General features: G+C 45.3%; 1 protein-coding gene across 13 annotated transcripts in view; it reads left to right on the top strand.

Annotated features, from left to right (window-relative positions):
* Positions 1 to 17424, top strand: part of LOC144162615 (uncharacterized) — a 110069-nt gene that overhangs the window by 28936 nt on the left and 63709 nt on the right. The gene's annotated exons all lie outside the window — the stretch shown is intronic.

Here is a 17424-nt window from a genome sequence, read left to right as displayed (position 1 = left end):
AAAAAAAACCCTCATTGAAGCCTCATTCGCCTTTCAGGTGCTCTGTATGATCAGTTGAATGGATTTATTGAGTTCAAGACATTAAAAAGGCGGTCAAACATCCTTATGAAATCAGGCGTAGCATGTGCACCTTTAAATTGCGGATTAAAGCTTTAATGTGAACTTGCAAAAGTTGAATGTGTCAGTCACAGATGAAGTCAGCGTCAGATCTATAAGGCAGACTTTCATCTTCGGTGATCTACTGTTCATATGCACCTCAAAGAGCACGAAGGCCAGATGAGGTGAGACCAGCCCGGTGCGCATAAAAGTTGAGCATAGGGCGGTCTGATTGTGAAGCTGATTAACGTGACCTCACACCGAGGAGATTCACATTCGGTGTCGTATTGCCGCGCGGACATAACGGCACATGTAAAGGCACTGCTTTCACAAACGTCTTGGGTCATTCTTGGTAGAGGTAAGACGGCGCAGTAGTTATAAAAGCTTTCACAAACGTCTTGGGTCATTCTTGGTAGAGGTAAGACGGCGCAGTAGTTATAAAAACTACGCTGAAAATGGTCATTCGCTTAGAAATCCCCGTACATGGAAGTTAAACGCAATGTAGACAGCTCAAATATAGGCGGACTGTCGATTCTTCACCAACCAATGAGCAACGCGTACGTGTCAATGCAATACCCCCTTAAGCAGTGCAGATATGTGATGTGGTAACAATGACTGGAAGGATGGAGACATTTAAGCTAGTCGACTGGAAAGATGATACGTGTTTTAGCAATAGCACTACTAGAAAGCCGCTGCTGTACATCTGCGAGCGGCCCGCCACGTTTGGGTGCTGCGGTTGCTCGCTGCCGAAGCAGATGGCGCGCGGGGGGTAGTGCAACGCTCGACTGCAGCGCCGTTATTTTTTGCGACCCTCGTTTGGACTACCCTCCTCTGCTGGCTGGGATGCGGAGCTCCAAAACTGAGTTTATTCTAGTAACGTTGCTCTATCCTGCGATTCACATAACAGTCATTTTCCTTGCTTTCATAGTCCTGAATGTAACACTTCTCAATGGGCAAGCTTCATTGCTGTAGAATCTTAATTGTATTTATGTGCCCAGTTGTTGGTATCCTTTGCTTTCTTTCATTTCTACTTGAACGTATTTTTTAGTTCACTGGGATACCGTTAAATGGCCTATAAGAACAACATGCAACTTTGCTTTTTAATCTAATAAAACTAGTGCGTTTCAGCATGCACACCCTGTGCAGCATAATGACATAGTCATGAACTTTGTGCTTCAAATGACGAAAGACTAGAATTGGAGAGGTTGAGCTCACCTGAAAAGCAACATCAGTGCCTGGCAAGAAAGTGGCAGGCATGATTTCTTCATAATCTTTTAGTCTTCAAGCGCTACCTTACTGTTGTGAGAGCCACTAGGGATGGTGGTGTTACATCATCTCTGCAGCTGCTCGTAATGACCGCTTCTGCCCCGCACGGGGCACCTTGAGTAATCTTGGTGACGGTGTTGGCGACACCGCGAACCCTGAGCCCCCTTACTCTTGCTGTAATCTACCGTGGCTACGAGTTGTAAGGTGAAGGGCAGAAACCTCAAACGGTGGCCGTCGGAGCCCAGGTCAAGCTCCGGCGGATGGGCTCCCTGTCTGTTTACCAGGCAGGGAGCTCCGGGACCTCTCAGGCTATCAGGGTAAGGTTTGAGAAGAAAGTACCCCCGTCCCCTGCTTTTTGCAATATCGCATGGCTTTTTCTTTATCCCCCCAATCCAATGATCGGCCCCCTAAAAGGGGCCGCACCGAAGTACTAGCTAAAAATAAACCAGAACATTTCCACAAATTTCTTGTCATTTACTCTGCAGAAACCACTCCTGTTGCAAAGAAGTCTGTCATTCTGTTGGCAAAGTGCATTGAGTCTGTTGTTGGTTCAGACTATGATGCTACATCGCCTCAGGTGATGTACTGGTCGAAGTAAAAAGGAAAATTCAGAGTGAGAACCTACTGAAACAGACGACGTTGGCCAACTTGACTGTCACTGTGACACCACACTGGACCCTCAACTCCTCGCAAGGAGTCATATCAGAGAAAGCACTAGAGTCTGAGACGGAAGCAGATCTTCTTGAGGCGCTCCAACCTCAACATGTAACTGCAGTAAAACGAATCGTGATTCGGAGAGCAAACCAAGAAATTCCGACAAAGCATCTAATCCTAACGTTTGATCGCACAACGCCTCCAGAAAAGGTCAAAGTGGGTTTTCTTAGCTGCAACGGAGGAGATGGACACGGTAGGGCCCACAGAAGCGCCCATCCTAGCCCCGCCGCCTGCCGCGCCCGCGGTGCTTGCGGCTGGAACCAAAGGCACCCGTAAGGGTGCCAAGTCCAGGGGGCCCGGTCCGCCGGACACCCCCCGAACATCTGATGAGTAAATGGACGTCGGACCGTTCCTGTCTGCATCGGTCCGCAAGGAACGGGCTGCGGCGTCCAAACCAACAGAAAAGCCAAAGAAACCCGCTCCAAAAATACAAGTCCCCGATAGACAAAACATGAACCCACACACACATTCCAGTAGCTCTTAAAGGTACATAATGGGAACAGAAAATATCATCCAGTGGAACTGTAGAGGCCTCCTTAACAATCTTGATGATGTCTACGAAATATTGCATTCCAATCAGCCAAGTGTGATGTGTCTACAAGAAACACATTTAAACTCCAAACACACAAATGTCTTGAATAGTTACATGGTATTTAGGAAGGACGGCTGGTGGTGGTACATCTTCAGGTGGTGTGGCCATCATTGTCCGAAAATCATTGGCATGCCACCCTATCCAATTACAGACTGTCCTTGAGGCTATTGCCATTAGAACCATAATTTTCAATAGGCTAATAACAGTGTGCTCCATCTACATCCCTCCTGATTTCCAGCTTTCAAGCTCCGATTTCGAGGGCCTTGTAGATCAGCTACCAGAACCTTTCATTCTTATAGGTGACCTCAATGCACACAACACACTTTGGGGCTCTCACCGCACAGATGCCCGAGGTCGCCTAATCGAAAAATTTCTAATATCTTCAGGAGCATGCCTATTTAACAAAAACAAGCCTACATACCATAATATAGCACACAACACTTATTTACACCTCGACTTTGCCATTGGCTCTGCAGTACTCTTTACATCACTTGAGTGGGATGTTGGCACTAACCCATGTGGTAGTGACGACTTCCCTACCTCACTAACATACATAGATAAAGGCCCTAGCAGTTCCTCTTCCCATTGCAAGTTTATAGAAGCAAGAGCAAACTGGAACACATTCACAGAGACATCTCAACTACACTACACAGACATAACACACTTACCTGTAGAGAAGGCAACCCAGCTCGTCACGGAGCACATTCTCGCCGCCGCCAAAAAGTCAATACCCCAGGCCTCTGGGGCCCCGCGCAACCCGAGAAGGCCCTGGTGGAATGACGACTGCAAGCGTGCACGGGAGGCCCAGAACAAGGCGTGGGGCATCCTCCGTAGACACCCCACAAGTTTTAACCTTATTTCTTTCAAAAGAGCGAAGGCATTAGGTAAGCGTGTGCGCCGTGAGGCAAAAAGGGAGAGCTGGCGCGCCTTTCTCACATCCATAAATTCATACACGGACACCCACAAGGTATGGACCCGAATACGTAAACTAAAAGGACAACACACACATAGCCTGCCCCTGGTTAGCACCACAGGGGACACTCTGGAAGATCAGGCTAACACACTTGCACAACACTTCCAACACGTGTCTAGTTCTGCGCACTATACAAACACTTTTATGCAACACAAAACATCTGCTGAAAAGAAGCCTATACGTGACAAGAGCAAGTCAGTCTGGATACAACTGTGAATTTACACTCCATGAGCTAAAGATTGCTCTTGCCACTTGTACACCTTCTGCTCCAGGTGCAGACAACATTACATACAATATGATTCAACACCTACACGCAGACACCCTTGAGACACTCCTGCACCTATACAACCAAATATGGCTATCGGGGCACCTTCCAAGGCTTTGGAGGGAGGCCATAGTTGTGGCTTTTCTGAAAGAAGGGAAGGACCCTTCTTCTCCCGCAAGCTATAGACCGATTGCCCTGACAAGCTGCCTGTGCAAGCTCTTCGAGAAGATGATTAACCGGAGGCTCATGTACTTTCTTGAGTACAATGGTCTTCTCGAGAGCTGCCAGGCAGGCTTCGGGGCAGGACGATCCACAAACGATCAATTAGTTGCACTGGAATCTTACATTAAGGATGCCTTTATACATAAACAGTACTGCATGACCGTATTTTTTGATATCGAGAAAGCTTATGATACGGCATGGCGTTATGGCATTCTTGCAGACCTAAAATCCTATGGTGTAACAGGTAACATGCTGAACACTCTTTCCAGTTACCTGTCTGAACGAACATTTCGTGTCAGAGTCGGTACGGCACTCTCAAACGTTCACGTGCAGGAGAATGGCGTGCCTCAAGGTGGCGTATTGAGCTGCACCTTGTTTATAGTTAAGATGAACTCTCCGAAAGGCACTGCCGCCAACCATATCCTGCTTGATGTATGTAGATGACGTTCAAATATCTTTCAAATCATGTAACATATCCATTTGTGAACGTCAGGTCCAGCTTGGGGTAAACAAACTTTCCCGCTGGGCAGATGAAAATGGATTTAAACTTAATTCTTCTAAAAGTACCTGCGTTGTATTCTCAAAAAGGTGGGGCCTCCTGCCTGATCCCGACATAAATCTCTTTGGTGATTCGATTCCAGTAAAAAGAGAACACAAGTTTTTGGGTGTGGTGTTTGACGAGAAACTCACGTTCATCCCCCACATCAGACAACTAAAACATAAATGCCTCAAAGCAATAAACATACTTAAGGTCCTTTCACACCACTCCTATGGCGCGGACAAGCAACTCCTCTTACGTGTGTTCACAAGCTTGGTGGGGTCCCACTTGGACTATGGGAGCGTGGTTTATGGGGCGGCAACAAAAACAGCGCTGAAAATGCTAGACTCAGTGCTTCACTTGGGGCTTCGCCTCGCGTCGGGCGCTTTCCGTACAAGCCCCGTACAAAGCCTATACGTCGAGTGCGACAAATGGTTCCTAGATCATCAGCGAACATACATAGATCTTCTGTACGCTTTTAAAATTTCGTCAATAACCCACCATCCTTTCAAACCATTTATTTGTGATACACCCATGTCCCAACTTCTTCTTAATTGTCCATCTATCTCTGCTCCGTTCTCACATAGGGTGAGACAGGAAGTGTCAGAATTATCGGTCACCTTTTCAGACACCTACAAATCAACCCTTTCCGACTTTTTACCACCATGGCAGCTGCGCCCCGTGTCGTGCGATTTGCCTTTTGTAGCGATTGATAAAAAACGAGTACCCACAGCTGCAATTCTTCAGCACTTCTTGTTCCTTCAAGATAAATACAAGTGTGCAGAATTCTTTAGCGACGCGTCAAAAACAGCCCGTATCGTGTCGTGTGCTGCGCACGGACCTGATTTTAGGGTATCTAACACTTTAAACTCGAAAAGCAGCATTTTTACGGCTGAAGCCTATGGGATATTTCTGGTTTTAAAGCACATAGTTCATCATAAAATTCCCAAGTCCATCATCTTCACATATTCCTTGAGTGTAGTACGTGCATTGTCATCTAAGCAGTACTGTAAAAACCATGTTATTCATCTAGTTTACAAAACCATTATGTCAGCTTATGCATTAAGTCTTGAAGTAACCGTATGCTGGGTGCCAGGTCACTCGGGGATCGCCGGAAATGAGACAGCAGATCAAATGGCCGCTGCTGCTGCACTTGCAAACACGGTGGACATAACAACAATACCGTACACTGACCTTAACTCTTTCGGGACCGCCGGAAAAAGTGATGAAAAAGGGAGGTCTCGGTACAAATTTTTATTACATAAAGCAAAGGCACCACCCTGCCTTAGCATATACCAAAATGCAGCTAATTATATGTTCTTTGACATACAATACCAAGTTTTACTTCAACACTGGTGATAGAACCATGAAAAAATTTGAACGTAAGAACTTCGTAAAAAAACTACAGAAAAAGATAGAAAAAAGCGTAAATATAAAAATATTAAAAAAGAATAAAATAATTTCAGGATATACAAAATCTAACACAATGCTTTGTTTTTTCATCGCGAAAGTTTGATGCGGCTAGGTGTAACTGGTTTTTTGTTTTGTGTGTGATCTCTTTGGCACTAGGGCCATGGCTATGTCGTCGCCCAGGTACACGCCGGGCTCGCGTCTCGGCGAAAACTTGATCCGTTTCTGCGCTGGTGGCAGGAGATCACCACTATAGGTAGTTAACACCCTAGCGAACAAATATAAACCAGCCAGAACATATTTCGAGCGCACATATCTACTCCAGAGCCAACTGAAACCAAAACCAACACCCACCTTTGAGCGCGATTTGATGTTCCAGGCTGATCGACACCCGAATCCTCACTCGAGCTGAAACCCGATCTCTAAAGCCGCATTCCGACTCTTCACTGCCACTCTCATCGTTAAAATCCACAGTAGAAGGCGAAGATATGCGAGACGAGACGAGGCGGATTTCTTATCACGCTCACGCGAGTATGACGCCATGACATTCGAAACAACTGCCCGTCAGAATAAAATATCTGATGCGTTGCCGCCTGGCGATAAAAAAAGAAACTTCACAAAAGAGAAAACTCCAGTTTTCAAACTATCTCCTAGATGTCGCTAGTAGTTCCATCGAGCGAAAATTTGTATTCTGCAGGCTCACGAAACCATCGATCATATGTGATTGATGGCCTATGAGCGGTCCCGAAAGAGTTAAGTCACACATCAGACAACACCTTCGCAATACATGGCAAGCACACTGGAATGAACAGGCAGACAACAAGCTACACGTTATAAAGACACTCTTGGGAGCATACACCACTGACACACACAACAGGCACAATGAAGTTACCCTGGCTCGATTACGGATAGGCCACACGCATGCAACACACTCATACCTGCTCACGGGATCTCCAAGACCCTTGTGTAGCAGGTGTGGAGACGGCCTATCCGTGATCCATGTGCTACTTCAATGCAAAGCACTCCACACAACACGACAGAAACACTTCGCTGACCTCTACAGACAACACATTCCACTACACCCAGCATTGTTTTTAGCGGATGACCCCATGGTTCCTGTACAACGCACGTTTAAGTTTCTTAGTGACATCAAGTTTTTACACCTGGTTTCCTATCACGCGTAGTTGCTTTTAAACCCGATCTCATGCCACACACCATCACAACCTGGCCTTTTACACCAGCCATCCTCATTGTCTTTTACTGAATTCACTTTGGTTTTTGTTGAACGGTTTTAGCGTTTACGGTTACATTCTTCATACCTAACCACCGTTTTGGCGCTCTTTGCCCTCGTTGGCCTTGCGCCATAAAACACCAACCATCATCATCAATGACCGCTTCTGATTCATGTTGATTTCTCTGACGTTATTTTATCGTGTTTGCTATCAACTCATCAGTAGAAAATAAAATGCAATTAAAAGTTATTAACTACGTTCCAAGCCATAAAACTATTTCAATATCTCTCAATGTATTCATCAGCCGATCTTGCAGGTCAGGTGTATTTTGTCATTAGGTGCGGAGAAGTAGCTGTTTAGTTGCAACCTTTCTTAGTGGTTTCTGAACATATAATGTATTTGATTAAAGGTGCCATAGCAACAATATGCAAGTAAGGTAAATTCTAAGAATTTCCTCTTTAGAATAGAACTGACTCCACTCTTAACATACATTTCACCCAAATATACTATATAATGAGAAAACAGTATCAGTTCAGGAAACACTGAACTGTAACACATTATGGTCCCCTTTTCACAATGGTCTCAGGCTGACAAAATCCAATGCATATTGAACAGGGTTACAGGATTGCAGATTGAGGTATTTGCATTTGAATTTAGTGCATGCCCTTTTTATAGCAGTCAGAATGGTAGGGTAAACAATGGAAGTTAAACATAGACGCAGTGCGTAAGGCACCATGCCAGCCGATGCTTTATAACACATCCGTTAGGTTTGTTGGGCTTCTCCGATACTGATGCTTTATAACACATGGCTAACTGGCACGAGAGACACTGCCACCTATGTGACCCTGTTTGTCGATTGATACCCAGGGCTTTACTAACCTTTACTATCTGTCGTGACAAAAATACAGCAGGTACAAGTTTAGTCACAAGCAAATAGAGTGCAAATGGTACTTGAGTGGTATTGCTGCACCATCTAAGAAGGCAGACCGTAACCAAGGTATATAAGTGTGTACTGGCCCTGGTGGCAGCTTCTGTCGACATATGTTCATTTCAGATACTTGCCCAGAATAGTACGTCATTGTTGATTTTACAAAACATACGAAACAGCAAGAAAATAGAAATTTTGGTTGAAATTGTTTAATTTCTTTGAGAATAAAGCATTGCTTGCTGCTGAACAAGCACAGAGGGTACTATAAAACACCATATCCTTTGAATAAATCAACTTGTAATTTGTCTTCATTGCCCTTTAAAGTTCATGTTAAGAACGGAATGAGTGTTCTTCCCACGACGTGACATCCTAATTGACGCAGGTTGTACGTTGTCGTTATGCTCCCTTTACCTGGTCAAGCTGCCAGGAATGTTCTCCTCCCTACTATTCCTTTAGACAAACTGCATATATTTACACTGGGTCAACTACCCCATTTATGTTGTTTTCTACATTTAATTTTATTTAGTGCCTGTTCGCTGCTGCTAAATTTTGAGTTCTGCTTAGTTTCCACAGCCTATGAGGCATGACAGACCCTGAAGGCTGCGTAATTTTCTTTAATATTCCACCAGTCAGCTTCTACATACGTTATAAGCTTCCAGGGTCTTAGCACTTCAAATGTTTTTTTTTTTCAATTGTGAGGCCTTCGATTTTGAAATCATATTAACTCTTCGCTACCGCGCCTATCAAAATCGATCAATTTGATCGATACTTTTGGGAGCGCCTTTTCATAGCGTTCCAGGCGTTTCTCGAACAAGTAAAGCTGTTCGGAATTAGATCAGAAAATGGCCTTTCAAAATCATTTTTGTTTTCATTTTTGCAACGGAAACATGATTTTTGACACGCTTTTGAATCACCTGGGTGTGGAAAAGGGGCGTGGTCATAGCGCGTCACGGCTACCAACGAAGAATGCGTGCAACTCGTAATTACTCTGCACCAGCGCTTGTTTTTTGCTATCAGGGCGTGAATGGGGAACTAGCAAACGATTTTCAATCGTCAGGTTCGCGCTCTGACAGTAATAATCCCAGAAATAGGCTGAAAATGTCAAGCAGTGCCTGGTTGCAAAGCTACTTTATGATTTTATGCAGTTTTATTGCCTTTGCGCACGTTCTAAGTACTGAGGTAGTTCTACTTACCCCAGGACCGTTCGCAAGCAGTTTACAACAGTTTCGGTTTCGTTTCTGCATCGCGAAATTTATATTTAGCGCTACTACGCAGTTACCCAACTTCAAGGCTACCTGCCATGGCGCCTGGAGCGTCCGCGACTGATCGTCGAACAAAGCACGCCGCTCCTGATTTCCCCCACCCTAACCCGATTTCTGCGATAAGAACTTCAGATGCAAGTCAAAAGATCATACCCAGTCGCCAGATATCTGTTCCGCCGAGGACAGCGCTTCAAACCGGCCTTACACTGCCAGCTGTTCGACTTCCGGTTTCGTTTCCATGCGAGGCTATATCCGGGTGTCTAATGTTGCTGCTTAGTTGAACTGTCTATTCAGACGGAGTCTCCGATAAGTTTGTGTACTGTTTCATTTGATAAATGTTAGGTGGCGCTGCAATAGAGGAGGCTCGTTGTGCTGATCTTTTTCATTGCGCAACTGCTACTCGGCCAAAGATCGCAGGGCACGATTCTAGCTCATCGTACCTCATTTTTGCGAGCAATTGCCTCATTGCGAGTAAGAAGATGATAATAAAGCTCAGCTTGATGTTTTGAGAGATAACTGACCGTGAACGACAACAAGCATCAGCCACGGCGTTCTGTTTTCAACTTCATGCATGTTTTTTTCCGCATCACGTGCTAGTCCCAAATATTGTGCTCGCTGTAAATGAAAAGTCAGCCATTGACATGATGTTTTTACGTTATGTGGGGGCAAATTGGTGCCTCTGATAATGACAAACCGCCAGGTTTATTTCAGGAAACCACCCGAAATTGCACATTTTGAATTGGAGGTTGGGCTTCACCGCATGACACGAGCACCATGCATGCTAACATTTTTTTTTATATCTGACAAACTGTTCCCCGCAAGGAGGAGGAGGAGGAATAACATTTATTTTTTAAGGGAAGGGGGAGGGGGAAAGGAGAGTGGGTGGTGGCCTCAGTCCAGGCCGCCTTAAGGCTCCCCAGCAGCCCTCGCCCGGGAGATCAGGTACTCCTGATCCTGGAGCTGGAAGCTGGTCAGCCTGTGCTCCCACTGCTCCAATGTAGGTGATGGAATTGGGTTGGCCCGCAAGTCGATATTTTTTCTAGGGCGTGTTTTTGAAATGTTTCCCTACAAAATGTATATTCTATTTTTTTTCTACTACCGGTGCTTTGATAAACACAACTCCTTTTTTATCATTTTTTTTCGACAACTTGACAAAAATTTTGATTTTGATATTTTTTTTACAACTATGATATATAAAACCTTTAAAAAACTGGTGTTATTGGAAACGCCGTTAAATAATCTGCATCTTGTGTTCGAGCAATTAGTGCCTAACCAATTTTTTAGCAGGAAAAAAAATGTTTTCTTGGACCCCTAAAATTAGTCAATTTTTCGGCGGTAGCGAAAGAGTTAATATGGTGCGGACAAAACGTGCTTGCTGCATCTCTTTAATAGAGTAGTGATGTCACGGTTGGATTATGGGAGTGCTGTATATGGATCTGCCTCCAAAACTGCCCTGAAATGTTGGATCCAACACTGCACTTAGGGCTACACCTTGCCTATGGAGCTTTCCGGATGAGCCCTATTCAAAGCTTGTGTGTTGAATGCAATTAGCGGTGCTTAGAGCAGCAGTGCACCTATACAGCCATAACATATCCCATGAAGGTGACATCATTAGCTGACCATCCTTGTAATCGCACCGTGGAAAACACCAACGATGAAACTGTTTTTAAACCGGCCATTTGTTTCCTTGCCTTTACACACATGCTACACGCTCCCATCTCCTCATCTACTGACTCGAACACAGTTGCCAATCTGTGACAAAAGTGGAAGACGGTTGTCAGTTCTCCACATCCTTGTTGAGAGTACTGGCACTGAGGAAGTAAGACTGAAGCACTTTCCTGAACTACACAAGTACAATATTCCTTCACACCCCTCATTCTTTTTATCTGACCAACCCATGTTTTCATGTACAGTGGAACCCTGCTGGTACGTCCCCAGGACTTATGACGACCCGCTTCTTACGACGGATCACCACGGTCCTGGCAAACTTCCCATAGAAACAATGCATTATAAACCCCGATGATATGACGTTTGGGTGCACGCAGTCTGCTTCATACGTCGGAGCCTAGCGCGGATAAACCAGCGGTTTTTTTTCATATTTTACACTGCTTTGCCGCCTCGTCCCGACCTTTATTCTTAATCCCCGTTTGACGCAGCTTGATGTGCAAAGGTGTAGACACCACTGCAGGCGACACCACAATGCAGGCGGCACCACTTGCTGAACAGACACATGCAAGCAGGCGGGTACGCGTGAGCAGGAGTCAACATTCGACGGCCCCACGTGGCAGCAGTATGCCAACGCGCCAACCGCGAGAAGTCAAAGTTGAGGATTGATTGATTGAAGACACGTTTATTCCATTTTCTTGCGCTTGCGCGCTGCTATGGATAGATGGGTCGGTAGGGGGTTGGTAGGGAAGGGGAAGTGGGAAAGGATAATGCCGCCATTCACTGCGTCAGCGGCCTGGCAAAGGTGAGGGTTGAGGTGGCTGGCGGACCTTGAATTTGAAACTTCCATCGAGCCGCCGACGTATGCGAAAATATGGCGCAACCACACGGCGATGACTGAACACCAGCTTTCCTCGCCCGCTCGATCCAATTTTCTTCCTTTCACGATGCTCTCTCCCCCTCTCTCTGCTCTCTACTTATCAGTGAGAGAGAGACTACCTTCAATAGAAAAGGATGACCGCTGTTCACGATGGGCGAAAGGAATAGGGAGAGAGGGTAAAAAAAATAAATAAATGCTGGTCGTTCTCAGTAGACTCAATCAGTGTCTTAAAAAGCGGCGTTGTCACTTAGCTTCTTTCTCTGCTAGGGGGCTTACATTCACGCGCGTCCGCCGCAAGGGTGGAGACACATATACGTTGGCACCGCCATTTCGGGTCACTCGCTGGTCGCCGCAGCAAGTCATTGCAGCAAGGCCGCGCTATAATTTTCGACGCAACGCAGTTTACTCGCGAAGTTTGAATCATCCTATCTATTTCATGTTGCTGCATCTTGTGGGAAACGAAAACACCCATGTGTTGAGTACTTTGACCCAATAGCAATGACGCAGGTCCGTTCAAAAGGTGTCTGCACACTGTACGGGAAATTTCGTTTTTTTTTTCATCTCCGCCTTTTACGATCGCTCATTTCGCTTAGCGTTGGCAGTTTTACACTCGCTTTTTCCCCTCTCAATTTGCTTGACCACGTCGACTTTATCTCAAAGCGCAAGGCGCGGGGCTGGCGGGCTGTAAATAGCGCCGGATGGCACAGGTGTCGCGTAGCATGCGGCGCTTGGCTGGCCGGCTAGCTAGGATGCCGTGGAGGGGAGGGTGCACAACAAGGGTGTTTCTTTTTTTTAAATTTGGGATTTCAGATAAGTTCACACTCGCACGAGAACGTGCTGGCATTTCAGATGTAAGTTCACACTCACACGAGAACGTGCTTAGTAAGGTACTTTAAATAAGTTCTTAGCCCACCTGCCGCGTGAGACCGTCTACTAGGCCGGCATTTACCTGCACCCCGGTCGTACGACACCCTGGTCATACTACGCTTTCTCGCGGTCCCTTGAAAGTCATATTATCAGGGTTCCACTGTAATTGCCATTCGCATACCTTCATGACAGACTTTTTAAAACTTATCACATGTAGACCATAACCTCATGTCTCCTCAGGAGTGAAATTGATACTGAGGGCCTCCTTGTTTAAACCAGGCCCTCACTGCCCTTGTCCGAACAAGGGATTTGGGTCGAGGACACCAAGGGGCCCTTATACCCTTTACCACTTTTATTCTCAGCTGACATTCTGAGCATCTTCACGTTTTAGATCCAGGACCCTTCACACCAATATATTCACACTTTGAATGCTCTTCGCCCACATCCCATCATTCTTTCTTTAACACAGACACTGACCATACATAATAGACATAGTACTATTTGGCCACAGATGCCGTTGCGCCATTAAAACTCGCTAAACAACAACGCAGCAGTGGGAGGAGGCGACACAGATATTCTACAACCCAACAACCGGCTCCACGTCACGCTTTGAGGCGTAACGTTGTGAACCGGTACTCGCAGCTGGATAGCGAAGTGAGTATGATGTTGCTGATTTTCATGAAGCTAAACTCAAAAGATGCGAAAGAAGGTGTGTGTGGTTTAATGTCACCCGGTATGTATTGAAAAAGGTACTCAATATGTATTCATCGTTTGTCGATCTGTAGGTGCCGGCTCACATTGTAATACCTCAAATTTGCATGTGGCCATAGCTCTGGTGCGTACTTGACAGCTGCTGTTATTCGAGCAAACCTGCAGTGGTGTACTGGACAATGCTTTAGAAGAAATAAGGCATACCCCTGCAGCAAACATTGCTACGGATGCTTCGTCCCACAGTGCATGCAGGGCATGAAATACGCAATCAATTACTTCTACAAGCACTCTGAGGGACTATAAAAAAATTGACCCATATTTTTATTCCTGTGCACTTGCTTTGAAGAATATCACATTTAATGTGAAGTTCTGCAATATAGACAAATTTAAAGAAGGTTGAATAAGAAAATAGGCAAAATTTTATTAAGCAACTTAAAAAAAATCACAGTTGCAGTGCCTAATTTCTGTTTCAATGCTTTCTCGTCCACAATACATGGTGAAACTGACGCTGTTTCTCATAAAATGCGCTGAAAGTTCATGCAGACATGGAAAAAAGACAAGGTGCTGAATTTACAAGTGTATATATAGGATTTCACATCTAGTGATATTTGCAGAAATGAACACACTTAAAGAAAAGTGAATATGTAAGGACTTGCACAACAGCCTAAAAGTTTTTTACACAAGTCTGCTAATCTGGCAGACAATGATGGGTGTCACCAAAATGACATTAACAAAGCAAAATGAGATTGAGATAATCTTGGAGGATGAGATTTTAACCCTAGCAAAATAAATAAACAAACACAACCTAATTGCACAATTTACTACCAGTGCATTGTCAAATGCTGCCCTTAAGATTGAATGAATGAATGAACTTATTTAGATGGGAGAGGTCGAACGCCACATGCAGGGGGAGGGGGGGAGAGGTGGGGAAATAAACCAGCGGGGGGGATTGGGTTCAATCACAACGCATGTCCGCCCTGCACATGGACCACTTGATTTAGGTCATTTTCACTAGACCTGTACGTTCAGCAAATGCCCACAGGGTCAGTAAAGTCTCTTTTAAAGTCTCTTGCCCAGCTTTCCATAGCCTAATCTGTTGCTTCGTAGTCAACATCCGTAAGTTCTTCCAGTGCTTCGGAGTCGTCGACGTCCATAAGTTCTTCCAGTGCTTCGGAGTCGTCGACGTCCATAAGTTCTTCCAGTGCTTCGGAGTCGTCAACGTCCATAAGTTCTTCCAGTGCTTCGGAGTCGTCGACATCCATAAGTTCTTGCAGTGCTTCGGAGTCGTCGACATCCATAAGTTCTTCCAGTGCTTCGGAGTCGTCGACATCCGTAAGTTCTTCCAGTGCTTCGGAGTCGTCGACATCCATAAGTTCTTCCAGTGCTTCAGAGTCGTCGACATCCATAAGTTCTTCCAGTGCTTCGGAGTCGTCGACGTCCATAAGTTCTTCCAGTGCTTCGGAGTCGTCGACATCCGTAAGTTCTTCCAGTGCTTCGGAGTCGTCGACATCCATAAGTTCTTCCAGTGCTTCGGAGTCGTCGACGTCCATAAGTTCTTCCAGTGCTTTGGAGTCGTCGACGTCCATAAGTTCTTCCAGTGCTTCGGAGTCGTCGACATCCATCCGCTCTTGAGGTCTTTGTTTCGGAGTTATCCACAATATGGGCTCTTCATTTTCTTGATCATTGCTGGTCTCGAACAGGTGCTCATGATCTAGTTCCTCATTATTAGACCATTCTCCAGCGCTGTAAGCAGTGGGTGCCACTCTATGGTGCTGTGCTGGTAAAATTGGCACCTGATGCCATGTATCGGTACTTTCCACTCTTGTAATCTCATCAGTGGTGCGCAAAGGTGACAGTGGTGAAATCTGGACAGAACCTGAAGTGGCAGAAGTCATCCTTGCTGCTGGCTGTTGTGCCATGAATACTAAGCCTTCAGCACTTGTCTTCAATGGACAACCAATGAGCACAAACCTGCAAAAAATGAAGGAAACTCACGCTTTTGCATAGCACTTGAAGGTAGCAAAGCTGTACGCAACCTTCACCACTATCACGAAGGTTTGAGTCCACAATTGCAGCCCATTTGCTTCTTCGCTGCTGCAACGTTGTTACTATAAGTGTGAGCTTGGGGGACGTGGGGCGTTTGTCGTGAGCCTCGCACACATGAGCGCTAGGCAGTTTCTTGGTTTTGCTAACTGCCGGCCGGTTGCCGCGAGGCCCACGCTCACGTGCACGCGCTTGCCAATTTTTTGGTATTTTTAACTGCGGACACGAAAAATTGCGATGACGCCATATTTGTTTCTCCTTTTAAGCAGCTTCGCTGCTTAAAAGGAGAAACAAATATGGCGTCAAAATTCGCAGAATTGCAAGAAAAGAGGTTACCAGACAATTTGAAGACCACTGAACACACACAAACTCCATCATTTGCTAAGATAAAGAAAACAAGCCAAGCACCTAACACTAAACCACAAGATGCACAAATTTTGTTTTACTTTGTTGCAGTGTAACTGAAAGCATGAGTGGATTTGCTAAAAACGGTAAGCTGCTGAACTTTACCTTAAAATTTGTGGTAATTCTAGACCACACTAGACTAGACTAGCAAAACATAGACCACAACCAAAAGTGAAGTTAAGGTAGCTTAAGATTTTAGATTCAAGCTAGCATATTTTCATCTGTAGGTCACCTGAACATACTGGCAATACATTGACCACAATTATTGTGCACTCTGCAAACATTTGCATTCTGCAAACATTGCATGCCATTTGCGAGCCGAACCTGCGCACCATGCCAAACACGGCGAGACACGGAAACCCATGCACGAACCGCCGCCCCCTCGACCTAACCTTACCCCCAGCTACTAAACTAGGCCGCCAGAGGCCCGAATGCAGGGACACTGCAGCCAACGTTGCCATCGGGTGGACTTAATGTCATCCCTGTCTACACGAGATCTTTCGTTCCATGTTCTTCTGTCATGCTGTGTCTGCAAATCAATGGTGGCAACTTTTGCCAACATGCGCCATTGGTTGCTGACGAAATAAAAAACAAGCAAAGAAAATAATGACCTTGAGTGCCACACAAGTGCCGCTCAAGGTCAAAGATGCCTTCAAGGAAAAAAAACCACATGAACTGCACCAAGTTTGGTGAATTTTCCTTGCGAGGCAACATTGCGAGCAGGCACTTCTCAATCCAATCCATGTCAGGATACAATCCAGTGAAAGCCGGCTTGTGTTCTCTAACTTGTATCTTCCATCTATTGTGTGGACGCTCGCTCATTGCATGTTTGCTGTGCCTCATATGCTCCATCTGCGTTTGCTTTTACGTGAACATGGCAGACGTGTGCATAGTTTGTCCTGCCTTGCAGCAACACTCGCCGATTTAATTTCATCTGATTCCCTTGCAGACAAAGCAAGAGATGCCGGCAGGATTAACTAAGTTTTGAAATAAGACAGCCTGAGCAAAACAGCAAGAAAAAAGAAAAACACCAATCATGAAATAAAAAAAGGTGCGGGAGCATTCATGAACCCATTAACGCCTATCTAAATGTGCACTAATGTGCTTAGGTATTGTGCAATAAAAAAACTTGCATTGTGTTGAAAAAGTTATAATCTCAGATAAAACATTAGATTGGGACCTTGAAAATGTGTTTTCTGGAATTTTTGCTTATGAAGCCTGTACGAACTCTGAGCTGGAAGTTGTGCGCAGCTGCCTGATGTTATCTTTGGGTTTCACAGCTGTTTTCTCCTGTTCACGCTGTGTTTCTTCCCGAAAGCGTAACTGCTCCCGTAGAAATGTCATCAGCCTGTCCA

Source organism: Haemaphysalis longicornis, unplaced genomic scaffold, assembly GCF_048455015.1.
Source record: "Haemaphysalis longicornis isolate Haplotype H1 unplaced genomic scaffold, Haemaphysalis longicornis Haplotype H1 scaffold_12, whole genome shotgun sequence".
Taxonomy (NCBI): Eukaryota; Metazoa; Arthropoda; class Arachnida; order Ixodida; family Ixodidae; genus Haemaphysalis; species Haemaphysalis longicornis.
This window is presented reverse-complemented; position numbering and strand designations above follow the sequence as displayed.